This window comes from Oenanthe melanoleuca, chromosome 2, assembly GCF_029582105.1.
Source record: "Oenanthe melanoleuca isolate GR-GAL-2019-014 chromosome 2, OMel1.0, whole genome shotgun sequence".
NCBI lineage: Eukaryota > Metazoa > Chordata > Aves > Passeriformes > Muscicapidae > Oenanthe > Oenanthe melanoleuca.
In genome coordinates this window covers 28,340,765-28,354,153 of record NC_079335.1, presented here as the reverse complement: position 1 = coordinate 28,354,153, position 13,389 = coordinate 28,340,765, and the positions used below count along the sequence as shown (strand labels likewise).

General features: G+C 38.9%; 1 protein-coding gene across 6 annotated transcripts in view; it reads right to left on the bottom strand.

Moving 5' to 3' along the window:
* The window catches only part of PAG1 (phosphoprotein membrane anchor with glycosphingolipid microdomains 1), a 102,897-nt gene that overhangs the window by 58,061 nt on the left and 31,447 nt on the right, over window positions 1-13,389 (bottom strand). The window contains exon 1 of one of the 6 annotated variants that reach the window (XM_056484440.1): window positions 6,598-6,929. The exons of the other annotated variants lie outside the window; for them this stretch is intronic. The gene's annotated coding sequence lies outside the window, so the exon portion shown is untranslated. Of the gene's footprint in view, window positions 1-6,597; window positions 6,930-13,389 lie in introns of those variants that run through there. 6 annotated transcript variants of the gene reach the window in all.

Below are 13,389 nucleotides of genomic sequence, written 5' to 3'. Positions count from 1 at the left end.
CAGGACTGCAAGAAAACTCATGAGTCCTTTCTATAAACTCTATGATGCTCCATCCTAAAGCTGCTCTTTATTTTTTACCTCTGCTACACTGGAAAAGTGTAATAGTGCAAAGAGATAATCAGGGACTGGTTTTTATTGCCCGGCTTCACTTTACCCAAAGGAAAAAGCATGGCCTTGCACTTTGCACCATTACTTTCCATGCCATACCTATAACACCAACTCAGAAGAAAACATAATCCTTGCATGATGCAATGATCCTCTTCTGAAATACCACTGACTCTTACCTTTCAGTCACCTATAAATTCATAAGAATTCTGTCATCTGTCAAATACATAAGCATACTACTACTTATTTATGACAATGATAGGAAAATATTAAACATGCTTCATCTCCTTTGAGGAATTTAATTAGCAGATTCCCTTTGGACCAACACTCCCATTTGAAGACGAATATTGACATCTCCACTTTATTCAATTCTCTACATATTTAAAATTTCTTCTATGAATCTTCTTTTTATCAAGATTGAGATGAATTGCATCTATTGCTTTTATTTAGCAACAGAACTGAAGAAGATGAAATAGCTAACCTTGACACAAAAATATTTATTAATAATTTTTTATTTTATCCCATTTTCCATTTATGTTGTTCAACATCGGTTCTAAAATATTATGTGTTCTAGAGGTTGGCCTAACAGGCTGTTATTTTCCAAAATCTACTTCCCCTGGCACCATCTCAAAATCTGAAGTTTACATGTTGTATTTCTCATTCTCATGCCCCAGTGTTCAATATATTCTTTAGAAAGTCTGCAATCTCACTGCTGCTATACTCTGTGTCTTTTTCCTAATTACTTAAGATCAGACAAAGTATCACAGCATGGATGGAAAAGGATACAAAAGAGGCTCTTTCAATCTCAGTTTATTCCAGGGCGATGGTACGGCCGGAAAGAGGGAGAATCTCTCTCCGAACCAGGTATTCAGGAGAGGGGAATGGGAGCGGCTTTGGCTGGCTGCCAATGGGATGAGGACACAGAGGGACTAGGATCAGCATACCGACCCCCGGTGGGTACAGGGTCACAGGGGAAGGTCACAGGACCAGAAAGGGGATATGAACTGGGGACTAGCAGGAAGGAAGCTTGCAGGGTATTTAATTTCTTATACCTCAGATACCGAATTACAACATCTCATATAACAAAAAATGGCTTTCCAGGGAGGAACAAGAATGCTTTTTAGAAGTAAAAATCTGACAACCTCTCACTGCAAGCCTCTGCAAAAGAAGTGATGTATATGATTTCTCTGCCTTGTCCCTGAAACTGCACTGCTGTTTTAATGTTGCAGTACACTGGTTTTCTTCAATAGGTAATATGGGAAACATGATTCCTTTTAAAGAGGCCTCCCAAATCAAACATAAAATCAAATATCTCCCCATAACTTAATGGGTTAAAAAGGTCAAGAGTATCTTCACCACCAAAGTACTTGTCCAATTCTCAATAGGAAATTTCATTTCTGTCATATGGAGCAAACGTGTATAATGCAAATGGCATTCAGAAATTCTATTGCACTTTGAAACTAAACCCACTTTTTGCAGCTGCTGCTTTAAACACCATCAGAGTCTGGAATTGAAACAAAGCCTTGTCCCACTGACATATTTCTGCATTAATATGAATTCCAGCAAGTGAGTATAAGTGGGTTTGGCCACCAGCTGTGGAACTCTGCTGTACATTCCACTGTACACTAGTCTAACCTAATTAACAGCCCTGCAAAAATTCCAGATATCTGCTAATATTATGCACAAAGATGTAATTAGAAGCGTGTGTGAACACAGATATGTTTGAAAAAAGAAAGAACAAATGTGCAGCTCCAACTGATATCATTATTAACTCGCTCTCAGTGGCAGTATCATACACCAGGTTAGTGTAAGGTTAATGCATACCCCACACTGTGACCTTTCAGACTGAATTTAATTGCATCCCTACCAACGATATAGCAAAATGATAAGGTGCATCCTGATTGATTTTCTTCCTTGCAGACCACAAGACCTCATTTCAACCAAATCTTGCCATTAGATTTACAGCACAACTGAAAAGGAGTTTTACATTATATACACCCTAATCTAATATTTAAAACTGTTATATCAAAGACTCTCTTCATTATAAGCTGCAAAATCCCTATTTGCCTCTTCTGCAAACCCTCTGCACTGCATTATCCTTCAATTGTTAGTGTGCTTAAAATGTGTGTCTAACACTGTCAGAGCCATGCTGTCAAGCATTAAAGAGCACTTTTAGGCATTCTGCCCCTGTAATCCTTGGGGACTTCAGTAACTACAAGTCAGGGGAAAATCAAAGTAAAGAGAAAAGACAGGTCATCATGAGCCTAAGTGCAATGTAATCTCGTGATAGACATTTCTACTCTACATGCACAACACATTTAGGTTCTACAAGAATTTTACTATCCCTACTTCAGTAAAGCTCGGACGAGTATCTTTGTTAACATACCACTGCGTGGTGAACTACCTGAACAGGAATATTTTGTCAGATTATTTTATTCACTGTGAGTGTATATATAAAGTATTATATATACATATATACATATATACATGTATATTATACATAAAAATATTATATGCCTCATTACAACAGTGTTTATGCAAGACTTAGTGTCTTTTGTTTGATAACAACTTAGATTTTTTGTGAATTTTTCATTATTCTTTCAAATAAATTTTTGGTGATATTTTTAGGTATTCAATACTAAGACTATATTCTGCATTAAAAAAGACCCTGGGAAACTGTCTGTTTTATGCAGTTTCCACTCACAGTGGATGAAAGTAACAGCCAACCACGCTGGCATGTGAGGGTTTTTTTAAGGAGGTGATGGCAGGAATATTCTGTAATTACTGTTTAGGAGTTTTAGCTATTCATCATCATGGTCAGAACAGCTCATCTGCATTAAAGTCCTGAAGAGCACTGTGCACAGCTGAACCATCACTTAGATCACTTGCATTTGGAGGAACAGAAACTTGGACGAGCCCCAAATTATGGCAGACCTAACATCTCATTTGCCAGCAAATCATCTGTATCAGAAATTACTTTAAATGACAACACTAAAATTGAATTTGTCCCATGTTTAACATGCCCATTAAAGGGAAATCCTTCAATGCCATTCACTGCGGCTCAGATGCAGGGAGTGAAATGACCATATGGTCATGGCCACAGCCCACCCTCAGCAATACCCCTGACTTTGATAATCTGCAAATGCTCCGGAGTCAAGGAGGAACTTCCCACTCAAAAGCTCTCACCTTTACAGGTGTTCTAGTTTCATGAGTCTCTGAGGCACAGTTACTGAGAGTGCTCTTACAGTCTGGCTTACAAGAGAATTTGTCACCTTACCATGACTCAATTTTAATCTCACTGCAAGACCATACCCAAAGCTGAAGCTTTCAACCACCCCAAGCTTCCCTTGGATGACCTCAGGAAAGACAACACAGTGGCAGCAGAAGGTTGGGCTGGACCTGATGCTGGGTGAGTTTTGCAGAGCTTTGAGCAAAGTCAGTGCTCTAACAAAGCAACCCCCTGAACTGTGAACCTAAACACCAAATTTCTCATTCAATTCATCAGAATACAAGTGCAGTGTGAACAGCTCCACCAAGGCAAAGACAGAATTAGCCTCATCAGACATGCAGCAGCATATGTCTCTTTCAACATGCAGTGCAAAATAGATACTGAATGGAAAACAGATGATTTTGAACTTCCTATTCTGTCTACCGGTAAAAAAAAAGATCTCAAAATCCTGCAGATCTTCATGTAAATTACTGTATTGCAAAGATAAATATCAAAGTTATGCAAGATGATAGATAAGTAGAAAGACTTAAAGGAACAAGGAAGAAATAAAAACACCTACAAAACCCCCAAAGACAAAAAATAAACAACAGTTTGTGTTCCCAGGAAAGTCCAAAGTCAAATATTAGCATTTTCTTCTGAAGGCAGCTTTCTGTGTATTGAGAGCCAGCTTAAATAAACGACTGGCTTTTCTTCTCAAAATATTTGGGGAGTCTGCAAATTTTTTTTCTCCTTTGAAAAAATAAACATGAAGAACAATGCAGGAACAACTTCACACAGGAGTAGTAAAGAAATTCAAATACCTAGTTATAATTATAAATGAAATTTTAGCCATGCAAAATGCATAAGAAATGCCGTCAGGTGGAATGTTTGCCAGCTACTCTTTGGAGCAACAATCACAGAAATCTACTTGTGCCACCTCCTTGCTGATCTCCTCTCCCCATGCTTCATTATGTATTTTAGATGTTTTTTTTAGTTTTATTCCCATATTTTTCTCTTAGTCTTACCTTAGCCCATTCCCTCTTAGATCCCTGGGTTGTTCACAATCTCAGCTCAGGACTTGCTGGTATCTAACATTAGAGGTCTGGGGGCTCCAGTCATTTTTAAGCTGCAGTAGTAATTTTTTCTACTCTGTAAAGCCTGAAGGGATAGTACTTTTCCTTCCTTGCTAAATAGTAAACATTCCCCTTCCAGAGGGCAAACAAATTATCTTCTGTTGTTTGTAAAGACACTCAAACAATACCCTTGTTTACCTTTAAAATTGTTTTTGTGCTATCCCTAGTCTCGCTCAGGGAATGGAGCTGAAGGGGAGCAGCTGACAGACAGCAGGCAGCAGTAAATGCCTGAACACCCAGAGAAATCTCTGCCCAGCAAAGTACAGAAACACTCACTCTGAAGCCTGAGTTTGGGCTAAGACAGCAGCAGCAAATTGGATCTCAAGACAGGAAGTATCTTTAGTAAGCAAATTAATTTTACTCATCAGCTCAGCAGAAACATGGTTTTCTGCCTCCAGGGAAGGGTGCAACTTGTACTCATTAATGACTGTTTATTCAGATCAACACTACTGCTGTATAAATTCCCCACCACCACCACCTTACATGAGGTATTTCATGATCAAAGTATTGAAATCAACATTGCCAAAGCAACATGATTTGAGCAGTCAAGTTAAGCACAGGCACGTTTGAAGGATCAGAACTTAATGAGGTTTGTTTGTTGTTTTTTGGCATGAATACAACAAACACTTCAACACAAACATAACTCTGCCCATGCAAAGTACAGAGGTCTGCTCATGCAATTAGCATTTACAAGCACAAGTAACTATTTGAAAGAATCAAACAAATCATTCAATAATATTAGTTTATTTTATAAATAGACTAATTACTTCTGAAATAGCTGCTTTCTTAAACCACATGGCCAATATGTAATCTGTTAACCTTCATTTACCAGTTTTCCTTTAAATGAATCCTATAAATCTGACCCAATTTCATTAAAACCAACAAGTGTAGCACAAATCTTTACACATGGATCCAAATGAAAACCAGTCTATTGCTGACAAAAAGGCTGAGCAAACTAGTACTTCTATCTCAGTCATCACCACCTCAACTGTGTGATGTGCATCAGCACACAGCTTAGAAAATGTAAAGCCTGTTAACTCACAGGGTCCTTCTGAAAATGTGAACACATCCACTGCTCACACTACTTCGTTTAAAAGCTGGTTCTAAATTTATCAAACTGTCTGAAACTGAAGGTGACCGAAATGTTTTGCACTGCTATATTACTTCCTAAGAAACTGATGTTAGAAATATTTCCCAGCTGTGGGTTAAGATGTCCAGATGAACAGAGAGAGCAGGTGAAAGCAGGAGATGTGAGCTCTGACCAAAAGCCACTGACAGTCTGTATTAAACAGCTTTGCCCAGGATGTGTCAGACAAGAGACCTGAACTGGGTTCCTGTTGCTACAGGAAAGTGCCTGGCCAAAATACACTTGGCTGCTCTGGCAAGAGTTTCTCTCCATATTGTTTCATAAATGTTTCCAAAAGGTCCAGTTTTGCTTCTGTATGAAAAAAACCCCAACCCTGCAAGTTTCAGCTCTCTCACACTTTGTACCAAAATAAACTGTGGGGTTTGACCAGCCACAGACAACCAGACTTCCAGTGCATCTTCCTGAACTATCAGTGCACAACAGAAACTTAATATGAACTTTTCAAAGCATTTAATAAAAAAACCTTACATAAATATCTCCTCCAAACTCTGATTAGTATCTGCCACACTTAGATTATTTTTTATTTTTCTGCACATTTTTCACACTCAGAAACATTTTTATGGTTTTAGAGTTTTTTATGGCATCAATAAGCTACATGAGGAATGAGAGACAAAATCAAAATGTAACACAAAAGGTCTCTAAAATATGCTGCAATGTTGTCATCAACAGACAGTAACTACAGAAACAGCATGGAAATAATACAGGCAATAAACTGAAGCTATGTGAATATTTATTTTCATTTTCAAGACAACTCCTGAAATTATGAGATCAATTTGGCCTTGTTTTTCTCTCATCACTTTTCAAACTTGTCAAAAGGAAGTGTAAAAATGCTGCAATCAATACTCTCTCTCTTGCTAGCCTGGATTAATAGATTTATGTTAATTGCAGACATAAAAAATGTCTCTTAGTATTCTTCTTCCACAGGACCTTTATTGAGGATGGAAATTCTGATCACACAAAGTAAATAGAATTTTTTACTTTATTTTTTTTAAGGGAAAACTTACCTTGCAGCAAATTTTCAGCAAATGTCATGAAAAGGTCTGGCTGCTTCCAAAGGCTTTGATCTTGCTATCATGCAGCAGCTCCTGACTGAAACAAGTGACCTCGGGGAGACTGAGGGAATGGGGATCACTCATCTTAGAAACAGCCTTCTCACATCAGACATGCTTTTTCATATTCTATTGACTTCCAGGCTGGGCTGCATGAAGTATCAAATTTCTGCAGCTCCAGCTGATGGGATGGGAACCATCACTCCTCCAAGGCTCACCCATCCAGCAGTAAGCAGCACACCTGCTCCCCTGAGACCTGCTGAGTCTGGTGGGGTGCTGCTCAACCTCACCTCAGTCCTCTGAGGAACACCCAACAGTGAAATAACAGAAAGACAACCAGCCAGCATCGATCACTCACAGCTTTCAGACAGGCAGAAAACCAGCAGAAAAAGCCTTAGCCAATGTACGGGGATTTTACAGCATTTGACATTTCTTTCAATAGCATGAACTAAGACCCAGTAAGCATCAAGTGAAGAATGAGTTGCTTGTCCTGGCTAAGCACTGAGCTTAGATAGCGGGATAGAAACTAACAAGAAAAAAATCATTGAAAATGCAGCATCTGTTGACATTTTCCAGTATGCACTGACCTTTCCAGTACCATTACATTTGGCTTTGCAGCACAATTACAGTTTCAGCTCTATGTATCGATAAGATCCTCGTTATCTGAATTCTATCAAAATCTTTACACTTCTCAAGAGAGCAGAGAAAAAGGTCTGTCTGAAACAATATTCAGTTCAGTGACATCAAAAAGACCCCCACTCAGCTGCTGGAGTTAATTGTTCACACCACTGCACTGTAACCTAGCCAGGTAAGTAGGGGGAAGAGGCTGAACACTACCGTGAGGATGATTCCTCATGACAGTCACAATAGTAGGCAGCTAAGGAGCACAAAATGCAATATTCAAGGACAGAGCCTAGAAAATGACTCTTGCAATCACAAGCTCACCTGCAAACCAGAAATCATTTCATGTGAGAAGAGTCCAAGTTGATTTGCCACTCTGACCTCAGAACCCCACATTACCCCTTGTTTAAGTCAACTTACAAGGTTATAATGGCTAGTTTTGTTTCTAGCCAACCTACAAACCTGCTTTCCTTCACTTCTCCTCCTCCATTTATTTAATATGCAAAGATAATACATTTTATTACAGAAATAAGGAAGATCTGCATTAAGTCATGTCTGCCTCAGAATTCAGTTTACTCCCCACCAGCTGGAATCTATTATTTGATTAAAAATGTTGTTGTGCCAGCTGCCATGCAGCACGTTTCACTACTCTGATTCCAGGTGGACTTAAATCCATACTGAAAATGAAGTCTAGCATGAATCAGCCTCTTCTCAATACTAATATTGAGAATGCCTGGGATAAAAAAAAAAGCATTAAAAAACACCTAGCATTAAAAAAACAAACCTAGTCTTCCTAGACCTGGCCATCCCAATCTCTAAAGCAGAAAGTGTTCAGTGGGGAAGAACTTAAAATTACACATATTATAAGGTAGTAATTTCATAAAGCAATATCCTAATTATACCCTCAGGTTTGTTTTTAAAGTGATATTTCTTACCATTAAAATAAACCAAACTCCTCTTCCAACAGAGCCAGTCCTGGAATTAAAGATAGATGCCAAGTTAAAAAAATTAAAAGCTTTTGTATCGTCCTGATACAGTGAAGTATTTACTAGAGGAGGGTAATTATTAGAGAATGTGCCCATAGTAAAAAAAATAATTTATAGTTAAGTCTGCTACTGCTAATTCAGTTAGAATGAGAGACTGTACTGGGCAAAAAGCCCATTTAATTGAAGGGGATTTCTGCCTGTTGTGGACTGCAGGAATACATGTCAGGAGCACATACTGTGAATAAGCACTGAAAATGTTGTTCAGCTTCTTGCAGTGCAAGAACATTAAAAGCTTTAAGGCAATTATTTGCAATGCCATACTTACTCGGCCCCTCAATAGAAATACAGTGATGGCATATTGATAGGTCTGATTCTTACTATTCTCTTTTTCTGTTATCTCAAAGGAAGTTGCAGACTACAGCTTCAGTAACTCTGAAAAAAGTCCATTGTTAGCTCTGAAAAAAGTCCATTGTTAGCTCTGAAGAAGTTTATATTCAATGGATGTTAGCGGCTTTCTCTGTTCAATGGATGGTGAGAAATTAAAAAGTTACAAGGTTTTGATGGCTTCAGGCAACATACCATCTCTTAATGAAAGGTGAAGCCCACACCCCTTCCTGGTGGTGTCAAGGCAGAGATAGTGCTCAAAACTTTATTTAGAAGAATAGGTAAATATCATGTGGATATTTCACTGATTAAGCTGATAAACTACAGTCAATCTAAATTCCAAGTGGCACTTATGCCATGTATAAAATAGCTCAAGGAGAATACAGTAGGCTTTAGTCACAGCAGTGAACATAACTGAGGGGTCAAATCACTGCTGACCCAAGCTGCTGTGACTTAATGTTTGCTTAAACTGAACAGAGGCTCTGAGCAGGGCAGAGAGTACCCAGTGTGAGCACTACAGACAGTGCCATTGTGATGGGCAGCCTTGCTGACAGTGTCTGCAGGGAAGTGAGTCCCTGCAGCTGGAGCCCCACAGATACTGAACTGCTCCTCAACCCTGAACACGGATATCCAATTCCAACCCTCCAGAGAAACAAAAACAGATGAAATTTGTTGCATCTTAGAGATCTTCTTTTCAAATATATTTTATTTCAATTTAGGAAAACTTCTCAATTTGTGGGTTTAAATTATTTCCATTTCCAGACCAACTATATGACTTCCTCAATAAGCAAGAAATGTATTATTTAACCTATTTTTAAAGACTGAGCTTTATGTATTTTAACTTTTCATTCTAAATCCTGTTTCAGCCCAGTACAAAGTATCATGGTGTAGCCCTTTCCATGCCTGTTAAAGCACCAACTAGAAATGCACTATGTGTGCACATAGTGACAAACACCCCGTAAATACAGAAGACATGAAAATAATGTTAAACAATCATCCCATTCACTAGCTTTCCTGGCAGCATAAGCCAGCAACCTCAATCCACCATCATCAAATGAGCCATCTTGCCATGGATGCATTCTTCTTGTCTGTCATGCAAAATGGATATACTCTCCATGCCAAAAACACAAACTTCCAACAGTACCTGCTTCACTGAGTCATCCAGAGATATCACTAAGAGGATTTATACCACTGGAAAGGAACTTTAGTTTTCCTGGGTAGACTTGTTTCAAAAGTGTCACAGTGACATTTAATTTCATGATGCTCGTATATACTAAAAAAAAAGCCAAAAATAGAGATTTAGCATGATTTTAGGAAGGGAGCCCTATATAATAGGAGTACAAGTCCCAGATTTGCTAACAGAGATGTTTAAAAAATTGATTCAATGGCAACTGCAATACTCATATCCCAAATGGTAGCTAAAACTTTATCCCAGCCTATAGTGGCATGTATTGTGTGTAGACCTGACATCTCAATAAAAGGAAGCAAATGCTTTTAACAGCACATTACAGAGTATACAATGTACAGGAAGGCTATTATATCTCAATAAATATTTGATGACTAAATATACTATTTCAGTTATATTAACCCTTATGAAATCAAAAAACATACTGAAATTTAACTATATTTTAAGAAAACTACTGAGTATTAACATCTATAAGGTGTTTTATGTAAAAAAATCATACATTTATATTTTTCTTATAGTTGAATCATAGATAATGTCCCATCCATACTCAAACCTTTCCCAACTACTGATGTTCAGCAGTGCTGAACTTAACCTGCAAATGGAACTCCAAGAGATCCGAAATACTAAGGAATGCCACAAGCCCTTCTTTTCTAAAAAAGAGATATTTGTATTTCAGCTCAGATATTTCCTAATTATTAGAAACCTTTAAGAGAATTCCTTATTAAGAGCATACACCACCATTTTTCACCTTTATCATATGATAATATTTGTTTTCCTCACACAGTGCTGTAAAAAAGTCTGTGTCAGTTCTGAAGCACTGAGCCATCATAGCTATATTCTCTTCACTGTGTTATGGTAACGTGGAATCATAGAATGATAGAATGGCTTGGGTTGAAAGGGACCTTAAAGATTATCTAGTTCCAATTTCCTGCCATGGGCAGGGACACCTTTCACTCCACCAGGCTGCCTAGAGCCCCATCCAGCATGGCCTTGGGCCCTTCCAGGGATGAGGCATCCACAACTTCTCTAGGCAACCTATTTCAGTGTCTCATCCCTATAGTAAAGAATTTTTTCCTGACATCTACCCTAATGTAAACCTACTCTCTTCCAGTTTGAAGCCATTCTCCCTTGTCCTACCACTACATGCTCTCGTAAAAAATCCCTCTGCATCTTTCTTGCAGGCTCCCTTAATGTACTGGAAGGCCACAATTAAGTCACCCTGAAGCCTTCTCTTTTACAGGCTGAATAATCTCAATTCTCTCAGCTTCTCCTCCTAGAAAAGGTACTTCATGTCTCTAATCAACTTGGTGGTCCTTGTGCTGGGGACCTCATCTAGCAGTCCCAGCCAGGATAGAATCACACTGGGGGTTGTGTTCATGAGAACAAAAAAATATAATTCTCATCCAGAAAGCCACATTTAAACATTAAAAAAAGGTCCAGTAAGTAGATATGGATTGTTGACAAGGAAGTAGGAGGAAACGGAGACCACATCAGTCAACACAAGAGACAGTGGCTGTAACACATCACTAAACCTTTTTTTTTTTCCAGGGATTATTGCAGAAGAGACTCTAAGAAGGGATTTAAAAGGAGAAAATGAGGTTAAGTGTGTTGATGTCTGTCCACAGCTCATCCTTAACTTCAGTGTAGCAATGAATAAAGCCTGCAGATGCTGTTTTGAATACACAGCAGGTCAGTGACAAAGCTGGTATTGCAAATGAGCTGGAGGGCTGTGTAGATAGATGGCCAAAGGGGCTTTGGATAGGAAATCAGACTGCTTCTTTCTACAATTATTATCAGAGAAATGCATGAACACTGCAGAAACACTCAACAAGAAAACAAATTTCTTTTAACAGGAGGTTTGAACATAGTAAAAGTTCCATAAACTATCCGTGGACCATGCTTGACAGTGGACTGAAGGATGGCATTGCTTCACGGCCACAGGCATTCCCAGGGCTGACTCCTAAACATGACTCAGCCACAGACATCTCTGGAGGAAATGAACCCCCTATTCAATAACTTTCATGTTCATTTTTTAAGATCAGGACATCATCAACTATGTGAGTTGTTATAAGGAGTTACTATCTCCTAATGACTCCTAAAATATCTGTACATAACAGCTGGAAACTTCTGCATTCCATAACTAATTTGGTCTTCTATAAAGTGATTTATAAATGTACTTGCTATTTAATTCTGCTAGAATATATTTAAGGCAGTATTTTTTTCTGTCACCTCCTTAGCTCAGCCATTTACCAAGTTAAAAGAGCAGTGGCTAAGGGGCCCATTTGAGCTCAGTAGCAAACCTTGGTCTTAAAACACATATGCCTCTCAGCAGATAGTCTCAACAGCAGTGCAGCCTTTTATCCAACTGACCCATGAGATGGACTGGTGTTTGCCATCCTCATAGTACACCTCCCAAAATACCCAAAATACCTGCTTGTTTGGCAATCCTAGGTGTTTTGCCAAAGATATGTTGATATTAGGTAAATTATTGCCACATTAGGTAAATTACTGAAACAAGAAGGCAAAAAAACATAGAAAACGGCAGCAGACATTATCTTCCCATACAAGGCCTTTTTAACAGTGCTTAAATGAACCACTTTTCATCAAAGGTTCCAGTAAAATGTCAGCAGAAAGCAATTTTAGGAACACAACAGCATCACAAAGTTAAGAAAATCCTTTCTGCTGTGCTGCACTGTATTCATGCAAGCCTTATCAACAAAATGCCTGTTAAAAATGTGGACTATCTTTGATTATTTTGCTTAGTGCTCTTCACTGTGTCCTTTAAAAACTAGTGATCAGCACCCAAAAGAAAGCCAGGAGGTGACATACTAGCTAGCTATGTACCACTATCACAAATCTCCATGAGTTGGAAAGCACAGCAGTTGGAGTCCCTGATAACAGGAATACAGCCCAGTCTTTCATCTGTGAGGGATCCCACCAAGCAGAGCCTGGCTCAGGAACACCAGCAGTGCCTTCCAGGCTCTGCCACACACAGGGATGACATTTCCCCTGGCTCCAAGGGAGATGCTATGCTCACATGAAGACACAGCTGTCCAGAAAGGAACTCAGAATGTGTCAGCCTGAAACTGAACTCCACCCCACAACTGGTACTTACACTCAGATTACAGCATCCTGCACGGTTTTTAGAAGATACAACTCACCATACAATAAAATAAGCCTGCAAAATATGTTAAATGAACCATGTCCTAACAGTAGCCACTTCCCTGCAGTGACTAGAGCAGGACCTTGGGCAAACAGCTCTGGTGCACACATCCTCTGCCTGAGTGTCCTGAGGAGCACTCCAGGCAGTGAAGCAGAAAATGCACGTATTCATGTTTTAGTGCTTTATCTGGGGTGGGTACTCCTCCTGTCAAAAGCCAAGAGATATGTTCCTGACAACAGTAAGGACAGGAAAAATCAAGAAAAGAGTTCAGAGAGGCAGAGAAATGCAGTTGAGCTTCTGATGAACAAACCTCATTAACTGACTGGCTATCAGCTATCCAAATAGATTAAAAGAATTATTATTACAGCTGTAGTTTAACAGTTTGGAAAAGTGACATTTAAAAGTCA